The sequence below is a fragment of the Candoia aspera genome, chromosome 5 (genome assembly GCF_035149785.1).
Source record: "Candoia aspera isolate rCanAsp1 chromosome 5, rCanAsp1.hap2, whole genome shotgun sequence".
In the NCBI taxonomy this organism is placed as follows: domain Eukaryota; kingdom Metazoa; phylum Chordata; class Lepidosauria; order Squamata; family Boidae; genus Candoia; species Candoia aspera.
In genome coordinates, this window is record NC_086157.1 from 33,844,156 (window position 1) to 33,866,110 (window position 21,955).

At 41.0% G+C, this 21,955-nt stretch overlaps 1 protein-coding gene across 1 annotated transcript in view; it reads right to left on the minus strand.

The window, feature by feature from the left end:
* Positions 1 to 19,569, minus strand: part of NCK2 (NCK adaptor protein 2) — a 74,931-nt gene extending 55,362 nt beyond the window's left edge. The window contains exon 1 of the mRNA XM_063304925.1: positions 19,252 to 19,569. The gene's annotated coding sequence lies outside the window, so the exon portion shown is untranslated. The remainder of the gene's footprint in view (positions 1 to 19,251) is intronic.
* Positions 19,570 to 21,955: the final 2,386 nt, after the last annotated feature.

Sequence of the window (21,955 nt, forward strand, 5' to 3'; positions counted from 1 at the left end):
CCATCCTCACATAACATTTGTTACCTTCTGAACTATTACTTCTGAAAAGCTTCAGTCTGCAATAATGGAAATTCCCACAATAAAGCAGTCACATGCTATCACTGCAGGAGTTTAAGTAAACTCAGTGCCTGTACTCAATAAACTATATTATGGCCATTGATCAATCCAAAAAGAAAAAAGACAAATTCACCAAATAAAACTGTAATAAAACTAAATCATCATAAAATGTGTATGGTCAAAATACAATGCATTTTGCAAATACGTAAGTAGAACTTAGCCACATTCAGGGAAATCAAATCATGCTGGTTGGTTCTATTTACAGTAGATAGAATGAAGCTGTGTAGCCTGGAAACCTGACTAGATGGGGAGTCTTTTTTTTACTGAATGATGTGATTTTATTTTATTTGATAAGGCCGTCCAATTCCAAGAAGATTCTGGGCAGCTTACAGTATGTTCAATATGTAAGTTAAACACATGACTGCCTGGACTAAAACAACACTCCCCAACATACAAGAAAGACTGGACAGGAGCTCCATGGACACCCTAATCCCAGGACTGGGAACAGGTCAGATCTTAAGAGTCTTCTGGAACCCTAGGAGAGGGGGAACTATATGTAACTCCAGGGGGATGTTATTGCAGAAAGTAATGCCTGCAACAGAGAAGACGGCATGCTTCCTCAATCCCATAAGATGACAACACTTAACCGATGGGACCTGGAGCATACCCACTCTGTCTGAATGCACTGGATAGGCAGGAACAAGGGGAGACATGCAGTCCCTTAGAGTTACTTACTCTAACCGGGCATCTTTATAATAAGGACAATATAACAATACATGAGTTAATGTTTCGATAACTACTTCACCACAAATACAAAGTTTTTGTTTGAATGAAATTCAAACACTTCCCTTCAAGAACAGTTGTTGGAAGGGTATGAAATTTTGCCAGAGTTAGGGCTCTTTTGAATTTGGGAACTGTAATTTGGTTTAAACATCTTGCTGGCTTGAAAAAAGGGGGAGTAACTATGAAGTTGGGGCATCCAGATCTAATTGGCTTTCCAGAACCACGGCACACTGATTAAGGGCTGCCATGCACCTCATCTCTCATCATCAGAAGTGCATCAGGTGAAAAATATTTTATCAAACATAAATTTAAAATTTAAAATATAGTATTTATATTGTTATCGAGTTATACAATTGCACAAAACTTTTAATTAGATACGTTCTTTTACTGTTTGTTTGTTTTTCCTGATAATGAATTGTGGGACTAAACTATTTTAATTCTTCTGTGGTAAAGTCTGGTCAAAGACCATAATAAAGATATTTGATTTGATTTCATCAGGTGAAAAATTCTACACCAGGATTAAACAAAACCATCAGTTAAAATCAGAGGAGCCAAGTCCATGGGGGAAAATAGTAACTTTAGCCAACACGAGAGGATACACGTCCAAATGAGAATCTCAATTTTAGTCACACTGGCCTTGCAGCCTCAAAACACACAAGGAACACATCATAGAACTTTCCAAAAGGATGAAGGAGCTATATGGTCCCACTGGGGTTAAAACAAAAAGTAGTGCCTGGATTCACACCAAAAGTATTTTTTGTGTAGAGGCATGAATGATGCACTCTAGAATAATACAGACATTGTGGGGCTGTTAAAACAAAATACCTGAGTAAGTATTTATAATCTTAAGGATGATTTAGTCCTATTCATTAACAGCTATCTCATTATACGTTTCAGCATTCTTTTTTTCAGTTCACCATCAAAGCTAATTATATAGGTTAGATATCAAGATGTTTTGATTACTTCCTTTATGGATAAAGTTCAGTGGTATTAAAACTGGAAAAACAAAGCAACTTCCTTTTAAGAGACACTATTTCCAACACTAAGAAGCTAGTATTCCTAACTGACCTTGTATCTAGACATCTCCTACAGCAGTGTTAGACCAAAGCAGTGAGAAATTTTTCATGGTTAGCTTATGGGAGAAAAATTATTTTAGTCAGTTATTTATGCAACTCAGTCTTGCGGCTAAAATTAGTTTTAACACTTCAACCACACTGAAAAATATAAGTGAAACTGTTTGGAACTATACAGAAGACAGATTTGTAGAGTGACCATCACAGCTACAATCTGAGAAGCAAGAAATATTTTAGAAAGATATTGTGTACTTAGAAAGATGCATACATGTTGGAACAGTTACCATGACCTGGTCCTACAAGTCTTTTTACAGAGGAGAATCCTTGCATCGTGTTTCCAAAATCCACATACAAATGTAACACTTACACAGTCCAAGCCTATGTTTATTTTTCCCATATTATTAAAACTATTTTGGAAAAGAGCTAAACTATAGCTGCATAATGTTAAGCCTTGCTTATAATATGGTTCATTGATCAAGGTAACAACAGGTTTGCTTTATGAGTTTGTCCATTACAATAAGCCAAAGAAGGTACCTTGTGTTGACGTGTGGAGCAAGCTAAGATGTCATAATGTGAACAAAATAAATAATGCAGGCAGGCTTTACACTAGTGAAAAGAGATGGGCACCTATTTTTTTGCCACTCATCCATAAAATCTTGAGAAGACCCCTGCTATATCAAGCCAACAGACCATCTAGTCCAGCACTTTATGTCACCCAGCAGCCATGCAGGAGCATTCAGAAAACTCCCCAACATCTGGTATTTAAAGTTCACAGCTTACTAGAGGAGTACTACTAAGACCCTTACCTGCCAATGAATTTGTCCAGTCCCCTTTTAAAGTAAAACACCCTTGAGCTGAGCTCGGCATCTGGTGCTTACATGGACATGTCCATGTAGTTTCTTGGCAGAAGTAGACAGAAGTACCATTGCTTTGAGTTTTTTGTTTGCTTCCCAGTTTAGACTATATCCTTGGAATAAACCAGTAGTCTCACATCCATATATTAACCATAAAAAAAAACTGTTAAGCTACTCAGCACAGACAAGGTTGGCTAGATGCTACCTCTTACTGAGACCATCCACTTTTAAAGTTACATAAACTGAAACTCAATACCATATTGGATGACAGTAATGGAATAACAACAACAACATTTTATGCAGTCTGACTCCCAAAGACTCTGGGCAGCTCACAACAATCAAACAAAGAAATTACATTAAGATCAATAAAAGATAAAAGATGGGAAGTGTGACACACCAGATGGAATGAGACCAGATGCAATGAAGCAAGGAGTCTCACTCTCCCTCACCAAAGGCCTGGGTGAAGAGCCAGGTCTTCACTGCTCTTCTGAATAACAGCAGAGTGAGGCCATCCAGATCTCAAAGGAACCTCATTCCAGAGCACAAGTGCTGCTACAGAGATGGTAGACTTCCAGAATCCTGATAGATGGCATTGTTTAATCAAAGGAACCCAGAGAGTGTCAATCCTGCAAGGCCAAGCAGATACTATGGAGACAGGCAGTCCTTCAATTAACCAAGCCCTGTACCATGTAGGGCTTTATAGGTAACAATCAGAACCCAGAATTGCACCCAGAAGCAAACTGGCAACCAGTGCACCTCACAAAGTAGAGGTATTATATGGCATACTGAGGCATGCCCATCACTCCACCCCCAACCAACACTGGCAGGAACTGGCTGTGGAGAAAGAAAGAAAACCACCATAAAAGACTGCCCCCAATCTCCATACCATGTAGGGCTTTATAGGTAACAATCAGCACCCAGAATTGCACCCAGAAGCAAACTGGCAACCAGTGCACCTCACAAAGCAGAGGTATTATATGGCATACTGAGGCATGCCCATCACTCCACCCCCAACCAACACTGGCAGGAACTGGCTATGGAGAAAGAAAGAAAACCACCGTAAAAGACTGCCCCCAGTCTCCAACTCAGAGCCGGCTCAGAAAGATACCATGGTTGATGGTATCGAAAGCCACTGAGAAATCAAGGAGCACAAGGACGGATGCACTCCCTCTATGCCAGCTCTACCACAGGCCATCAATAAGAGCAACCAAGGCTGTCTCAGCACTAAACCCTGGCTCGAAACCCGAATGAAACAGGTCTGGATAATCTGTTTTCTCCAGGGTTTCCTCAACTGCAGCCTGACAGCTGATCTGACTCACAGTCTGGGGGATCCAAGCCCCAGCGGGAGAAAGAAAAATAACCACCACCCCAAACCCACTCCCTTCAGCCCTGAATAATGATTGCACAGGCCAAAAGGCCCAAGACAGTCAGATCCACAAGGCCAACATCCTTGGGGGGCCACGCAAAAGGCAGAGGGCCATCAAGTCCACAAAGGCTGCACAGGTGGCAAAGGCCACAAAATCCACCACAACAGCCACTTTCCACTGTGATCAATCAATCCCCGGACTGCACCTATAGGCCTCACTGCAACAGACAGGTCCAAGGCACGGCCCTGATCCCACCACAATCTCCAGCAGCCCAGACACACCACCTCTGGACTCCAGCACTGCCACCATCCAGGCCCTGAGACCTACCACAACGGCTCCTAGCCAGTCTCTCACTGCCCCAACAGTCCTCTGTCTCTTCCACAGCCACCAGATCTCACTTCAGCTGCTCAGCTCGTCTGTTCTTTATTTCTCTCTTTATAGCCTCCAGCAGCCTCTAAGGCCTCCAGGGCTTCGCAACGGACTAGAGAGCCAGTAAGTACCATACTGGCCCACAATGGTTCCCCCTTCAATGCTAGAGTTACCCCACCAGCTCAGTGGTTGCGGGGGCCAGCCACACCCACCAAAACAAACAGAAATGAAAAGACAGCATTCACACCAACCCCTCCTCAGCACACAATACATCCAATCTCCATCTTGGGGAAGTATATATACATGTAGTCCTCACTTACCAACTGCTCCTTCATCAACCAATGTTACAACAGTGCTGAAAAAGTAGTTTTATGACTGATACTCAAACTTGGGGCTGTTGCAGCATCCCACGGTCACATGATCACCATTTGCTACAAGCAAAGTCAATGGGAAAGCCAGTAGGTTGTGTTCACGTGACATTGAGCTTAACAATCTTGGGTGAATCACTTACCGACTGCAGCCAGAACTGACATCGTAAGTCAGGTGCAGTCATGTGATGTTTCACTTAACAACCATATTGCTTAGTGATGGAGTTGCCAGTCCCAATTGCGGCCAGTAAGTGAGGACTACCTATATATGTATGTATTATACATTATATATAAGGGACGCGGTGGCACTGCGGGTTAAACCGCTGAGCTGTCGATCGGAAGGTCGGCGGTTCGAAACCGCGCGGCGGGGTGAGCTCCCGTTGCTAATCCCAGCTCCTGCTCACCTAGCAGTTCAAAAACATGCAAATGTGAGTAGATCAATAGGTACCGCTTCGGCGGGAAGGTAACGGCGTTCCGTGTCGTCATGCAGGCCACATGACCCGGAAGTGTCCTATGGACAACGCCGGCTCTAAGGCTTAGAAACGGAGATGAGCACCGCCCCCTAGAGTCGGACACGACTGGACTTTACGTCAAGGGAAACCTTTACTTTTACTATACATTATATATAGAACTGCTTCCTGTTAGTGGTTTGTAAATTCTGGGAAACTTATCACCTGAGTTCTGAGACTGTAATGGAAGGAGAAAACTCTCTGGGTACATTATCTTCCTTTAACTATCTTTGCTCTAAGCTAAAAAGCCAAAATCACTATAATCTGTTAGATGAACTACTCTGTCCCTTAATTATTTTGTTTTCCTTTTTTTTTTTTTTTTGCACCTTTTCCAATTCAGCTGTATTATTTTTAAGTCGTGGTCACCAGAATTCTACAGAATATTCCAAGTGCAGTCTTATTGTACATTTATAAAAGGGCATTATAATATTCAGATTTATTTTCAATTCTCTTCCAAATTATTCCAAGCATGGAATTCGTTTTTAACAGCAGCTACATACGATAACTCCAAACCCCCTTTCCTGATCAATCCAATCCAATCCTTTGTTACAGGTCAGTGATTCAGACTAAATAAAACTAAAACTTACAGAATGCAGCTAGAAAATAGAATACAAAATAAATATACATACAAAATAAAATAAGGTGTACAAGATAAAAAAATCTTTTTATTTTGCTTTCAGCACTATGCAAGTTTTACAAGCTATGAAAACGAACTCTGAACCTAAGAATTAGCTTAGGTTCCTTATCTGCTAGCAAAAATTGAACATAAGAGGTATTAGTAGCTCTTCACATATGTCTCGATAGACCTTAACATACAACAGACTATGAGTTTATGTTTCAGTATTATTACTTTTATAAGGGCCTTTCCACTTATGGAACTGCAGAAACTCTTTCCTGATCAGTGAAGAATCATTTCAGTCCCCGTTAATTTGTAAGTGACATTTGGATTTTAGAGTTAATGCTTCATTTGCTTATACTGAACTGCATTTGCTGTTCACACGCCCATTTACTCACTCCAGAGCACTCTGCAATCCATGCCTTACTGTGCTAAACAGCTGCTAAAAACAAACCTCATGGCTTTCCAGAAGCAGGTAAAAGCACTGTTCTTCCCCAGGGCCTTTGGGGATTAATTGTACATAGCAATGTCATTTTTTACAATTCTGTAATTTTAGCTTATTCCCTTTAATTACTATTTTAAACAGTATTATTTTATCCCGCCTCTTTTACAAGGAACTTAAGGTGGCAAACATACATAATATACCTGCCTCCTATTTTCAAACGTACCTAATACTCTTGCCTATTTTCTCAGCAACAACCCTGTGAGGTGGTTGAGCTGATAGAGAGTGACTGGTCCAAAGTCACTCACATGGTTTTCTTGCCTAAGGCAGGCCTAGAACTCACACCCTCCTGGTTTCTAGGCCAGCACCTTAACCACTACGCCAAACTGGTGCTATACTAAATTTTTATCTTTTTTTATTATATAGGTTTTGTAAGCTACCTAGAGTCCAGTTGCTTTTATGTGGTCGGGTAAATTTCATAAATATTCTAGAGGTGACGGACTCGTCCCTGGGAGAGCTGGGGGTGTTGACGACCGACAGGAAACTCTGGCGTGGGCTGGTCCATGAAGTCACGAAGAGTCGGAAGCGACTAAACGAATAAACAAAAATTTCATAAACTTGTGAAGGACCAGGTGGCCGCCATGGCCAGGAGGGCCTTCACATAAATACATCCTCTGTGCCAGTTGTGACCATTCCTCGATCAGGAAATAATGCTCATGATCACTCATGTCTTCAAGTCACTTCCCAACTGGACAACTGCAATGTGTTTTAGATGGGGCTACCCTTGAAGAGCATTCAGAAGCTGTCCAAAATGCAGCAGCGAGTGCAGTAATTGGTGCACCAGGATACCCCCACATAACACCACTGCCATGTGAACTGTACTGGGTCCCACTGGGCTTCTGCGTACAAATCAAGGTGTTGGTTGTCACCTTTGAAGTCCTACATGGCACGCAGCCAGGTTACATGCATGTAGAGAGTAAGGAGGATGACCTTGACAGAGACAGGCCAGATCTATTACCAAAGTTACCAAAGGAACAAGAAGAAAAATATGGCTTAAGCCCAAACGAGCAAAAAATATCCAGGCTCTGACACTTCACTAATTCACATGGGTATAAGAATGAGAGGAAGCACAGCACAATCAGACTTGCAAGATTCTGTTATTATAGCCAATCTCAATAACTAGTCTTAGCTTTCCTGCAGAGTTGATTCTTGGTCTGGTTTACCTGGTGGGGCTGATACAGGTGGGACTGCCTATCCCTGATGGCTTCTGCCCATCCCACTAGATGTGCCAGAGTGCAATGCTCTGGGCCCATCAGTGAAGCAGTGTCACCTCGTGGGCCACACAAAGTGTGCCTTCTCTGACACCACACCTATCTTGTGGAACAGCCCCTCCAGCCCCCACCAATATATAGATAGCCTTATCCCTGTTGGCCTTCCAGTAGGCTGTAAACATATGGTTGTTCCCAACACTGGAGCCTGGATGTTGGAGTTTTGGGGTGGGTCTGGTTTGTTCTACAAGCTGATGTGATTTTTAAGCTCTTTGATCCATGTTTTTAATGGAACTGTATAGTTGGTTTGTTTTTATTTCTGTTTGCCACTGAGAGTTCCTTGGGTGGATGGGTGGCTATATAAATTAAATAGATAAATCTCATTGATTATCCCTAATTACAGTTCATGTACAAAAAGTTTTAAAAGCCCTGCTCCCATATACAACATCTTTCCAAATTTCAAGTTGTCCATTTATTGTTATTTTTTTCTTTCTTAAGCAGTTTCCAATCCATGAAAACACTTACCCTGTTATGACTGCTGACTTGGTCTTCTGTGGTATTTGAAATCATTCCAGAGAATTATCCAACCCTTAGAAGTAGGTTTTCAATACAAGGCTGCAGTAAGTTCAGGGAAATTAGTGAACCAGTAAAAGCAAAAGCACTGCTGGACACAACCCATTGTATTTTACCTGTTAATTAAATAAGAATTTGAACAGGAACAAGCCCTGCATACCTTTTAATCCATTTCAACTCTGTCATTAAGACTTCCTTAATTATTTAGAATGGAGGCATATGGATTGATTATACTGTATCTGATGTCTGTTGGCTGTATAATTTATTTCTGTCACCCTTCAAAATGAATTAAGTGTAGGTGGCAAAGAGAACAAAATGTATTACTGTGCTCAGCTGCCTGCTGGAACATCGACAGTCCTAATTCTGGGTCATTTCCTGCCTAACTTCCCATTAATCAGAAATGAAAATTATTTTTCATTAAAATATAGCAAGTTATCAACACTGTAAGTTAAACTTTTAAGGTTACATGGAATATTTTTGTGCATTATGATACTGGCACTGAAAGCATCCATTTTATTTATAGTTAATAAATTTTACTTTTTTATATATAAAAGCAGTATTACAATTAGATACAAATGCTGCGTAAAATATTTGAAAGGCTCATTGCAACATTTGGGAGTGCGTCCATAACATCTCTTTTCAAGTTAAAGCAGCCACGTCTCTGACAAAGTTTAGGCAGCTGCTTTAGAAGGTATGCCCAGCTGTCTCTGCAATTATGTAGCAGGCACAGCCACTTTTTTTTCCCCCTGGGAAGAAACTAACAGCAGGCAGACTAGGGCATTTATTAAACAGTGAACCTGGATTTCACTTTAGAATGGACCAAATTTCCACAGCAATTGATGTCATTTGCATAAAATATGTCATTTTCCATAGATTTATATCATTTGAGTAATAACTGCTTTATGCAAATAGTCTAAATGGACTGAAATGAGTAATCTGCTCAATTGCATAATGATATCACACCAGTGACGCAAAATGATACAGGTGACATAATTTGTCTAATCTATATAATAATGATAAATTTTTGTGTTTAACAAACATTTGCAAGTAACTGATGACTTCTTCCTCTCTATTGGCAGTGCACTATGAAACAAAGAAACCTTTCGGGAACTGATTCACTGAACACGCAAGCTTAACTAGTACATTAAGATATCTACAATTCCCCTGGAAAAACCTAAAGCTGGCAATACGTTTTTCAAAATTACTGTGAAACAAAAATGTAAGAAACATGACTATAGCATTGAAATAAAAATGATACTCTTCATTTTAATAACTAATTGATTTTTTAAAGAACTTTATTAAGTTTAGAGCAAAGATAAAAACTATAAAAAAGAAAAAACTTACAAAAAGAAAAAGAAAAGAAAAAAACATAAAAAGTGAGAAAACACAAGATGAAAAAAAGATTGTTTTAAAGATTACATGAAGAGGTGACTTCCGACTTTTAACAGCAAGAATATACAGCAATTTCCCATAATCAATTCCTTACTCTATATTAAACCAAAATCACATTAAATCTATAAATCATTCTTTTAGCACATTATAAAAATCACTAAATACAATTGCTCCCTCCCCTTACATTAAAGAAAATATATGAACCACCTTAGCAACCTCGCCCCAAAACAACACTTAATTACTTCCTTCTTACCACTATTCTATACATTTCTGTCTACTATAGTAAAGATCAAACTAAAAAAAAAGCAGATAGATTTTCTGCCCTTATAATTAATACTACGGTTATTACAATCTTAATCATATTAAACCTAAAACCAAACATGTATTATTTACCTTATTAATCTCAATATTAAATTTAATTTAAATAATTAAAAAAGAATAGCATCAAACAAATCTTAAAAGCAATACAAATAAAACATTCTGAAACCCTTACTCCACTTTGAAATAAACCAAAGCAATTACATATTTCCACAATACACAGAGGGCATTTTTCACAAAAAGTTCAAATAGCCCAGCTACCCCCCTTAAATACTCCAACTTCTCAGCAAAAAGCCTCCCACAGATAACAACCCCTTCCTTTCCATAACATTCCATCAGAACAGCAATTTCTCTTATGGTCTGTCCCCTTCAAGTCAACCATCCAGCCATCATCTGAAAATTCAACAAAAGCCTCGATCTTGCTGTTAGTAGAAACATTTGTATCACTGTTAAGGTCTTCAAGTCCTTCCACAATGTCCCCAGACAGATGTCACATTTCAAAGCTGGTATTTTGTACAATGTCCCAAACATCTTGCATAGTAAGTTGACACAAATCTGAAAGAATCTGTTTGAGATCTCGATGAAACTCTAAGGAAGTCTGTTTGAAAGTAAATTATGGCGCCCCCTAGGTACTTAAGCAGCGAAAGTAGAATGTAATACAAAGTTTCCGGAACTGTTTACATAAGCAAAAGGCTGATAACAGGTAGCTCCCCAGCGAAAAATAGCAGCAGAAAACTGAAGATTTAAAACAGCAGATTCAACGTGTAGGAAAATGTTAAAATCTTCAAATTCAGTACAAAAATAATAACAGGGAGACAAATGTCTACTTTCAATCCTCAATATTTGGAAGGAAACAAGCCAAAGCTTAAAAAGATTTTTTTTAAAAATTAATCCCAGAAATAACGATAAGCACCAAGAGAGTCTGCTTTTCCCTGCTGTAGAAAGCCTCTCTTAGGATACATAAACTTAAAAAGAAATATAAATTGGGTGATTTAGAAATGGGGTGGCCGGTCTTAGCGTCCCCTTTAAGTCTACAGCGCAGCTTGGAAATGGTGACATCCCAGCCTCCCGGAGTCTCTTACCAGATTAGCGCTAACACTGTTCGCGATTCTCTGGCTGCAAGGTGCCATTCAGGAGTACAGATGGGATGATTCCAAGCAATTTCTGCCCATGGAAACACTCCATGGCTTCAGGAAAAGCCTGCCTGAGCCCCAAAAAACCCGCCGGAGTGTCAGATCTGCCCACGGAGACCGCAAGCACAGCTGTTCAGGCCATGTTCCCACTGGAAGCCAGAAATCTATTTTAATAAATAATTGTTGAGTTTACTGTGTGATGTCAGCTACAACCCTATGAGTATATGTTTAAGTAAGGCCTAAAATCTCAAATGTTTTCTTTCACAGAACTTATGTGTTTATGTCCATTACTATCTTCTAAAACACAATGAAGACTTCTACAATCTGAAATATTTCCAGTCCTGACATTAATGTTGTGTTCTTTTAATTTTCTAATGGAAAATAAATATTATTTTGACAGTTCTTGGTAATTTCTGTAAGATTACAAGATTTCAACTATACAATAAACAATGGACTTCAGTCAAAGAAGAAAAAAATGACGTTTCAAGTATATAATGAAACACTACAGAATACTATATGAAAAGATGACTAAACATAACTAATTACAAGAAAATCTGAAACAGTAACTTATATATAAAATGAATACTCACTGAAGCTGAAGGTAATCTAAATTCCTTTGTCTTTAAATGTTCTTGTAAAAGCTTTTGATTTTACACCGAAAAACTAGGATGATTCATAAGTTATAACAATACTTTTAATCATTACAATCACTTTAAACTATTTGTGACATATGTACAGGCAGTCCTCGCTTAACAACCATTCGTTCAGTGACCTCTCAAAGTTACAGTGGCACTGAAAGAATGGTACTTACACCTGGTCCCCAAAGTTATGACTGTTGCAGTGCCCCTGCAGTCATGCAATCAGAATTTAGGCGCTTGGCTGTCCACCCACACTTATGACCACAGGGGCACTTCAACTCCCGCATCCGCCTATTTCCCCCCATCTTTGCCCTTTTGGCCACCCTGCACAACAGCACTCCTCAGCTGCGCTGGAGCTGAAGTAGAGGCCTTGGAGCAGTGGCAGTTGGCTGAGACTGCTGAAGGCCCTGGGCCTCTACTTCAGCCCCACAGCCACCAAGGAGTGCCACTGTGCAGGATGGCCAAAAGGGCAGAGATGGGGGGGGGGAGATAGGTGGGTGGGCAGAGTTGAAGAAGAGGCAGTCCCTTACCTTAGTGAGGCTCAGGGCTGGGAGGGACCAAGCCAGGAATGGCTTGGATTGGAGTGGATCCTTGCCTAACAACCACTGGGGACTGCCAGGATTGCTGTTGTTAAGCAATGCCGTCACGTGACGTTGTGTTTTACGTTTCCATCACTTAGTGATGGAAATTCCAGTCCCAATTACTGTCGTAACTTGAGGACTAGCTGTACTTTATTTAACTTAAGGATATTTGAAAATAAAATCTAAAATATTTTGTAGCACTTTTATCTAGATATAGATCTAGATAAAATTGTGCGAAATCATAGAGCTTTTTGACTCCTACTCAGATACTTCACTTCCTACAGAATACCTTCATTAACTGTATGGATTATCATTAAGATAAGTAGAAACTGAATGCCATAGTTCTGTTATACTTATATACTTATATGAAAGGGGTTACATTGCATTTATCTCTGGCTTGCACCAACATGCACAATTAAATTCTGTTCAGAGCTTCTCAAAAGTCCTATATTGTCCATCAAACCTATTGCTGGAAATATTTAAATTAATGTGATTTAGGACTTGATCTGTCTATATCCACTATTGTACATATGACTTATGTACAATATTGTACAACTATCCACTATTGTACATAGATTATAAATAACTATCCATATTGTACATATACAAATAATGTACAACTATCTAGTATTGTACATATGACTTATGTACAATACTGCAAGGATATAATTAGGACACAGCCTATGTACTTGCAACTAATAAAACATGGGTTCATGTACTTCACACTTGACTTCTGTAGTAGGAAGTCCGAATGCTAAAGCTTTATCATTATTTTTAGTTAACTATAGTTTGTCTTACCATGTGATGTTTCAAACTAACATTAACTGCAGTGTAAAACAAATTAACTTTAAGCCACAATTTCTAAACCTGATTCATTTTTTGATTATATTAATCATTAGTCAATATTGCTAGAGCAATATTGGAGAAAAGCAAAGAGTGAACCTATCCAACGTGACAAAAAGTAACAATTTTTCACTGTCATTGCAACCACACATAGCCAGTTGGCAGCCTCGTTCAGGGCCCTTTTCAGGCTGGTTTTAGACCTGGATACAGTACTGAACTGGCAATAATTAATCACACTTATTGATCATTTCTACTAGAACAAGTGTGAAGGTAGTGCATGCCACTTGACTCTCCTCGATCTCTTGGCATCCTTTGGTGCCATTGGTATCCTGGTCTGGTCCAGGAGGTTGGGAATGGGAGGCAGAGTTTTGCAGTGCTTCTCCTTACTCTGGGACCACTTCCATTTGGTGAAGGCGGGAGTGGTCTAGCTCTAAGCCCCTGCTCTGTGCCTCAGAGCGCTAGTATCCCCCCCTCCCTTATTTAACATGTACATGAAGTCACTGAGTGAAGTCCTCTATCATCATGGGGTTAGTTATCTCTGCATGCTGACATCTCTATCCCTGCAACCAAGCGATGATCTCAAGGTTCTTTCCCAGTGTCTGGAGGCTGTGGGGATCTGGATGGTGAAGAGCAGACTTCAGTTTAATCTTAGCAAGATTAAGCAGCTCTAGGTCTTAGAGCCCCCAGATCTGAGAACCTTCCATCATTAATTCTAGATGGAGTTACACTTCGCCAGACAAAATTGGTATACAACCTGGGGGTCCTCTTGGACTGTCAGCTCCTGTTTGAAGATGAAGTGGTAGCCACAGTCAAGAAGTCTTTGGACAAATCCAACATCTGTGTGCCAGCTGTACCTATTCTATTGCAACATGTTCTACATGGAGCTATTCTCAAAGACAACTCAGAAGCTACAACTGATCCAGAAGTAGTTATGGGTGCATCACAGTATGTCCATGTAACACCATTACTTTTGAGAACTGCACTGGCTCCCAATAGGTTTCCAGGTGCAGTTCACCATTTATACAGCATGTAACGGCCCAGGATCAGGTTAACTGCAGGCCACCTATTTCCAATTATCTCTGCCCATTCTGCAAGATACGATAAGGTGTGCATGCTTTTATAAAACAATGCCACCTGATGGGACCTAGAAGTGACCTAGAATGCCACCTGATGGGACTTAGAAGTGACTCACAACAGTATTCCTACCAAGATTCGAATGGGCCCAATCTTACTGATCTTTTCAATTTCAAGATATTAACTTAGCTATATAAATTTATACACACACACACACACACACACACACAAACTTAGAACAGCATTGCCTAGTACAGCACTACAAAAGATTATCTATATTTAAACAACTACAGAAACTACAGTACATGTAGGTGATATTGCTTCTACTGACCATAAGCAATCATTCTGTTTCAGGAAGATAGTTTAGATCAAGTTCTTATACTAGGCCTTTGGAAGTAAGGGTCATATAAATGGCTGCTGTCTGTTTTATATTAGGTTTAGTTATTTCATTGAATTGAATATTTATGACCTTACTATATTTGCATGTTGGTTTTTATGTATGTGGAAATCACCCTGAGTCTTTGATTGAGACAGAATATAAATATTTAAAATAAATAAACAAACACTAAACATCACAAGTAAATCACAGGATCCAGTCAGAAAAAACTATGAAATTACTTATTTGACATCCATATAAAGTAACAATGCAACGTCTGTTCAGAAGTCAATGTAGTTATTACAAAATACATGATACGGGCATTTTCTGGTTATTGGTGAAGCCCAAACCCTAACATATGCTCCAATACAATAGACCTAAACAATACAACTTAACAAATCTGGCCTGCTGCATTTACAGTTATGCCGCATCCTAAGTAAATATTCTGAATTCCAAATGTATCCTTAAACATTCAGATAAAATATTTGAATCTAACTAAATTGTTATTTAAAGATGATGCAGCTAGTGAAATTAAATATAACTATTTAGCAGGATATATAACTCGTGTTCCTGTCATACTAAACAGTTTTATTTAATTTCAATCTAAGGATCCATCAAGTCAGATGGTTAGAAGAAACTGCAGAAAAATTCCTAAACCTACAATGTTGGATCCTCACTCACCATACTTGCTTCTGAAGCAGAGAACCTGTGCTGAATTCACTTTCTACAACAAAAATATTGATAAACATTCATCACTAAACAAGCAGGTAATGTATGAAGAAGTTGATTGGTAAGTCATGTAAAAGATGCCAAAGAACAATGCTGAATTCATGTGGGACTTTAGGGAATACCAACTAGGAACACTAAAAGGACAAGCTAAAGCTTATTCTCTGACTCTGGGTATTTCAGTTATTAAGCATCAAGTCAGGACAGACCTATCTGCTGCACGATTTTTCTTATAAATATGATATACAGACCAACACATACTGATGCAATTCACAGAATTAAAACAAATATCCACAACTTCTTTCACCAAGAATAAAAGTCAACCCAAACTTTACTGTTAGGTTCCCTAAAGAGCATCAAAACTGTTTTCACATAAAGAGAAGTAAACAGACATCCTCTGCAAGATATTTAAATGTGTGTAAGGCGTACTTGGCCATGCACACCCTATGTGCACTTGTCTGCCCCCTCAATCCCTGATCTTGCCATGTTCAGCTGGATGGTTCGAAGGTTTCTTAACTTATGATCTCTCACTGCAGTTTTATTTGAAATGAAAAGGCATCTGTGAAAACTTGTCCATCAGCATGGCAAGATCAGGAAGTAAGGAAGAGGCCAGCATCTGCAACCAGTTGCCCTTCACATACATTTAAGTATCCTGTTTAGCTGGAATGCCTGACTACAACTAGAAACATATTTAATGCTATACTACTTACACATTAATTACCATACAAAAGGATATTGGTTTATGAAGTCATAAGAATATATGCTTCAACTTCCCTGTTTCCTAGAAAATAAGGAAGCGTATTTTACATTATCCCAGAAGAACTGTTATTATAGGGCTGACTTTTACAAAAGCTGACATGCACTAAAGACTGTTTCTGAAACTATTATTGGTATATCCAGTGACCGAAAGGCAAATGTCACATGTCTAAAGCAGTAGCACTACTCTTTCAAAAATATATTCACACGTGAAATTAACAATATAATTTTCGATCTATACCTCTCAAACAATGCCTCAAAAGGTGCCATGACTGAAGACCTTTGATATGAAAAGTATATACTGTAGTTGCAAATGTATCAAATTTCCACATCCAACAGGTATACTTGATAGGGTGCATTATTATATTATACAAGAGCTGATTAAGACAACTGCAGATTGGTGGACACCAAGATAGCATTCTCAGTGATTGGGGGAATGGCCATTATACATTTTAAAAAAGAGCCAGAGATGATCCTGGTAATTACAGACCAATAGGTTTGCTGTTTGTACACAAGCTTTTTGCCAGACATTTACATTGGAAAATCCTGTATTGGATGGAAAATGAATGCACCCCACATGAAAAACAACCTGAGTTTAGAGCACAGTGATCCACAATGGATCAAGGAATGATTGTTCAACATCCAGTAAAAATTACTCTGCAGGATTAAAATCTCTATATACATACAGTAACTGTTGTAGATTTCAGGAATGGTTCTGATTCAGCAATGATTTTGAATATTTTTCTTATACTCAAGGAGGTGAGCTGATGCCTATTCATTTATTTCAGGTAAAATTATTAACATAGCTTTTACTTGGTGTATAATTAGGTTCCTATCCCAACTACACAGTGCTTGAAATGATATAAACTAAAATCCTAACAGCAATATTACGGCTTCCTAGATGTGCCCAACACCCAACCTTACAGCTGGAGGGTAGGCTGGAAAAGGTGTAACCAAGCGCATGGTTAACAATACCAATTACTGGTTGAAGAATATTATTTTCCTAGCAAGCTTACCTCCATATATATTTCATGATCATTTTCAATGCAGGTGGAAACAGCCTTGTGTTTCCTTGTTTCTTTTCCTAAATTTTTACTCTCCTTGGGTTATGAGCAAGCTAAAATGGCAGTAAGGCAGCAAATTAAGGATACAGATGATCAGCAACAATTGAACTTTCAAAGAGAAGAAATAATAGATTTATCCAATTCAGAAAATCTGCCAGATACCTTCTCTTACTTCCTCACCCCAAATACAGGTGAGCATTCACAAAACCAAAATATGATGTGCATCTATCCACAGTATTACAGAGCAGATTTAGTAGTATACCATATAACGAAGATATCTATTCTCCTGGATTAAGACTGTTATATGTGATTTATTATATTGTATCTTTTATAGAGAGATCCACACTGTTCCACACTATTACCATCTCTTTTATTATAATTCCCAGACCAATTGGAGCACTTACACCTCGTCACTTCTGTCAGAACAAAATTATATCACACATAATTGGCATAATTTTGCATTATTGCATGAGTTGGATAACAGACAGTATTTCTAGATTAGCTTTTTATGTTGGCTGGTGATTGACAATTGACTAAAATTTCTTACCTGTTTCTACAGTGTACCCTGTAATGGGTGATGTAATAATTTACTAATTGTACACTATTGTTTAAAGTTTATTTGGCTGGGTTTGGGCCGTATTATTAAAGTATTGCATTTTATAGTATAATACTTCTATTAATCAGTCTGCAGATCCTGTCTTATTACCATTTACTATTATAGGGTGCCTTATGTCATAGACATATTTCATAGTTTTGTGATTAACCTTGTACTGTTGATGCTGATCAAAGTCTGGAAAAAAGTTGAGTGATAGTATGTGGGCTTGCCTCTGCATACAAATCTCAATTGGCTACAACTAAAAACAAAAACAAAAATCCCAACTTTTTTTTAAAAGATGCATGGTCATACAGTTAAGCTAAGGTAAAAAGCAGTCAAAATTATCCAAATCCCCTGATAAACTCTTACACAACAAACCTGATTTACCACAAGAAATATGCACAGGATTAAAACAGCAGCAAGCAACTATCCACATTAATGAAAACAGTAGTCTACAGAAGTTTAGAGGGTTCTCAGTACAACTGTCCTCAAAGGTAGGTCATTTTTTTACCGGGCATATGAAGAGGAAGTTCCTTAGTCACAATCCAGCTAAAAAACTCAAGGCAAGGATGTCTCCATCCCCCACCCCGATCCAAAAGAGCAGCTGACAAAAACTCGGAGAGCAGGAGCCACAGCTACTCCATCTTAACTTCCAAAGGGCAGGGCTGGAGAAACACTCCCGGCCCTCACTCCTTCCACCTCATCCCTACCTCCTTAGGGGATTACTGCGGGGCACATCGTCTCGTCTTCCTATTTCAACCCCGCTCCTCACCCTTCTCACGCTGCAGGGGAGCCAAGGAGGGCTTTTCCCGGGCTGCAAATCCTCTAGGAGGGAAGTGGGGTGGGCCGCTACCTACTTGCCACCCCGCGGGCCTCTCCCCCTAATCCACCTGGTTCCCCCTCGCAGGACGTCGCAATTCCCACCCACTCAAGGCGCCTGGACCCCCGCCTCCTTCTGTTCCACTCAGGGTTTTTTTGCAGAAAAAACCCACCCCTTTCCTTTCAGATCCCCATCCGAAACTCCTCCCTTTGGGGGAAAAGCAACACTCTCTACACGCCCTCTCCCTTTCCCAGCCCCCCGGCCAAAAATAGGAGTTCTCCTCACCCCCCCCCCCCCGCCCCATGGGTTGGGTTGGGTTTTTTTTTTTCGCCTCACCAATCCTTTCGTTTTAGGCGCTCCGACCCTCCAGCCAATATCCTCTCGGTGTGCCCATCCGACCCCCCCGCTCCTTCCCCCCGCCGAGCCGAAGGCAAAGGGCGGGGAAGCCGGATCCCCAGGGTCTCCTCCCAACCGGGCACGCTATGTAGGCCCGGCGGCGACGGGACGGGAGGCGGCCGGCGGAGGGCTTCGCCGGGCCGGAGTCGGAAGGAGCTTTCCGCAACTCCTCGGACGCCCCCCGAGGCGGCAGCTGCTTTAAGTTTATGGCGGCTCCTTCCCCCCTCCCTCCCTCGGCGCCTGCCCGCCTTCCTTCCTACCTGCCCGCCTGCCGGTCTGTCTCTGGGGGCTCCGGCCCAGCAGGATACGCGGGAGCACAGGAGGAAGAGGCGGCTGCGGGGGAAAGGAGAGGGGCGAGGAGCGGGCTGTCTTCGCCAGCGGGCTTCGCTCTTTGTCTCGGCGGCGGCCGAGAGCTGGTCTCGTTGCTCTCCCCTCGCCTTCCTGCCTTTCTCGCCCAGCGGCGGGCCGCGCTACTGGAGAGCCGCCGGCCTCGCCCGCCGCCTTGACGGGTTTCCCTTCCCCGCCCGTTCCCGGTCCGACGTGTCCAAGGCCCCGCTCTGCCGCTCAGCTCAGCTCAAGCTCAGCTCAGCTCAGCCTCAGCAACCCGGCGGCAGCAGCAAGAGCTCCCGCCCCTCCCCTTCGCATAGGAGGCAGGCAGGCAGGCAGCTCCCTCCTCCTCCTCCTCCTCCTCCTCCTCCTCCGCCTGCCCCTTCCCTTCCTGCCGCCGGGATCGCGCAGGGGAGAGGCGGGGATGGGAAGCCGAGGAAGCCGCCCACCCATCCCCCGCTCCTTCTTCCTTCTCCCGGGGAGGAGAAGGAGGATCTCTTGCCCCACCACCTTTTTTTGTTGTTGTTCAAGTCCTGCTTTCCTTCATCCGGTCGGGCAGGAAACGCCGAGGGGAGGACAGGGGGGGAAAAAAACAACCACAAACACATACAATTATTGGGGGCGCGGAAATAGTCGAGTCAGGTTTTTTGCTTTTTTTTGTTTTTACCCCTTCTCGTTTGCAGAACCGGAGAAGTTTGCGAGTCCTCAGCCTGCGGTTCTGCTTCCCGCCCCCGGCACGCGCAGGGTGGGATGGCGAGGGCCAAAGGCTGCGCGGGATGCTGACCCCCAGGCATGGCTCGCGCCTATGCCGCGTCAGACGCCACCCCAGCTGTGTTGTGGGTCGTTGGGCAGGAGGCGCCTCTCCACGCGCCCGGGACTCCGCGGTCGGGGTTTTGCGGTCTCCTCTTAACGGCGTCCCCGCGGGTCTGTCGGCCTTGCGCTATTTTCAAAGTGTGAAGGAATTGTTGGAGGTCTAGGTGCTCAGGTCAGAGCTGAACTGATTCCAGCCAAATAGCTCTTCTGTTTCGACGATATGGCCGTGCATTACAAAATGCTCCCAAATCCATGCAATATTTTAATCTGAAGAACCCCAAAGCTGCACCTCCGGCGAGGCATAATTACGAATCCTGCTCCCCGGCTCCTGCTTCGGCTTCTAAAACGATGCTCGGGTTATTTGGAAAAGAGGCGGGGAGCAACGCGTTGTCTTGCTTGCCTTGTTGGACACGGGAGACCGGTTCTCCTATTTCCCCGGAGAAACTGGATGGATTTAGACGATTCCAAGTTTTCTGCGGATACAACAGTTAGGCTGCCGCTTAAAAGGAGAAAGCAGCTCACCTTGTTCCATGAATTGCTACCTTAGAGAAAAGGAATTTCAGGAATAACCTCACGGTCTCCGAACAGGCTAATCAGACGGGTTGTGATGCCACCCTAGAATTACTTCCTTCCCAAGGATGTTCAGAATAGAAAGAAATCATTTATCTCCATCTGTGGGCGTGCTTTCAAAAGAAAAAATGGGTTGGATGTGCTGGATGGGTGTATAAACAAGTAGTTAGTGGGCAGAATTACTTTAAAAAAATGTTCAGATCCATAAATATTACATATTTAGTCCATTCCATTTCAAGTTAGGTTAAAAAAAATGCATAAACAAAACATACAGACAGTGGTCCTAATACCAGTGAAATGCTGTACAAGGATATAAAATCAAACAGAATCAGCAATGCAGTGTAGTAATAGAATTATATAAAGTAGCAATATAAAAGAAATACTGAAACTGTAAAATACTGAATAGCACAAAGTACTTCATCAAGAAATAGGTTCTACTTTGTTCCATGGGGCTTTCTTCCAAGTTAGCAAGGATAAGCATGGATAGATTTTTTTTAACGTTGCAAACTTGTCTAACTAGATTCCCTGAGTTCCCCTGGGAACATTTTTAATTTACAAGAAATGGTATATATTTCAAGTCTGTTAGAGTTAACATAAAACTATTTTGTGTTAAGTAATATTGAAAGCACCCTCCATTCTTCTCATCCTTAATACTGTACAGAGTTTGTAAGGATATATAGTTGGAAAGTTAGAAATATGCTGTTCTCAAAATACAAATGCCTTTTCCTGTTATGTATGTTATGTTTTCAATGAGATCTATGGAAGTTATGCAAGAGAACAACGACTGTCCATTGTTCTCTTAGTGGAAAAGATAAATGAAACAACTGTGATAAGAGCTAATATAACAAATGTTATGCTATCAATCAGCTGATAACTTGCTTGGAAAGAAAATTAAATATAAATACCAATGGACCATATTCTATGTGCACTTGTTTCCTAATTAGCAGTTCTTAGTAAACATTTTTTGTCCAACTCTGCAGAGGATCTCTGATGTATTTCTTGAAATCATTTAGAATTAAACATGCTTGTAGTCATAAGGTGATAATCCTAAAACAGAGGTTCCCTAAAAGCAGACTTTGATTTATAGCCTGTGAGAAAGGGGCACCCTTTGAGCCACAGGCAGCCCTAAACTGATTTCTATAGCTTGAAAGCCAGATAGTAGGATTGCACTACTGGAATTTGGTAACCATATATCCAAAATCAGCCATGTAATTTCCTGCAGCTGGTATCTAGCAGGGGCACTCGGGGCTGTGA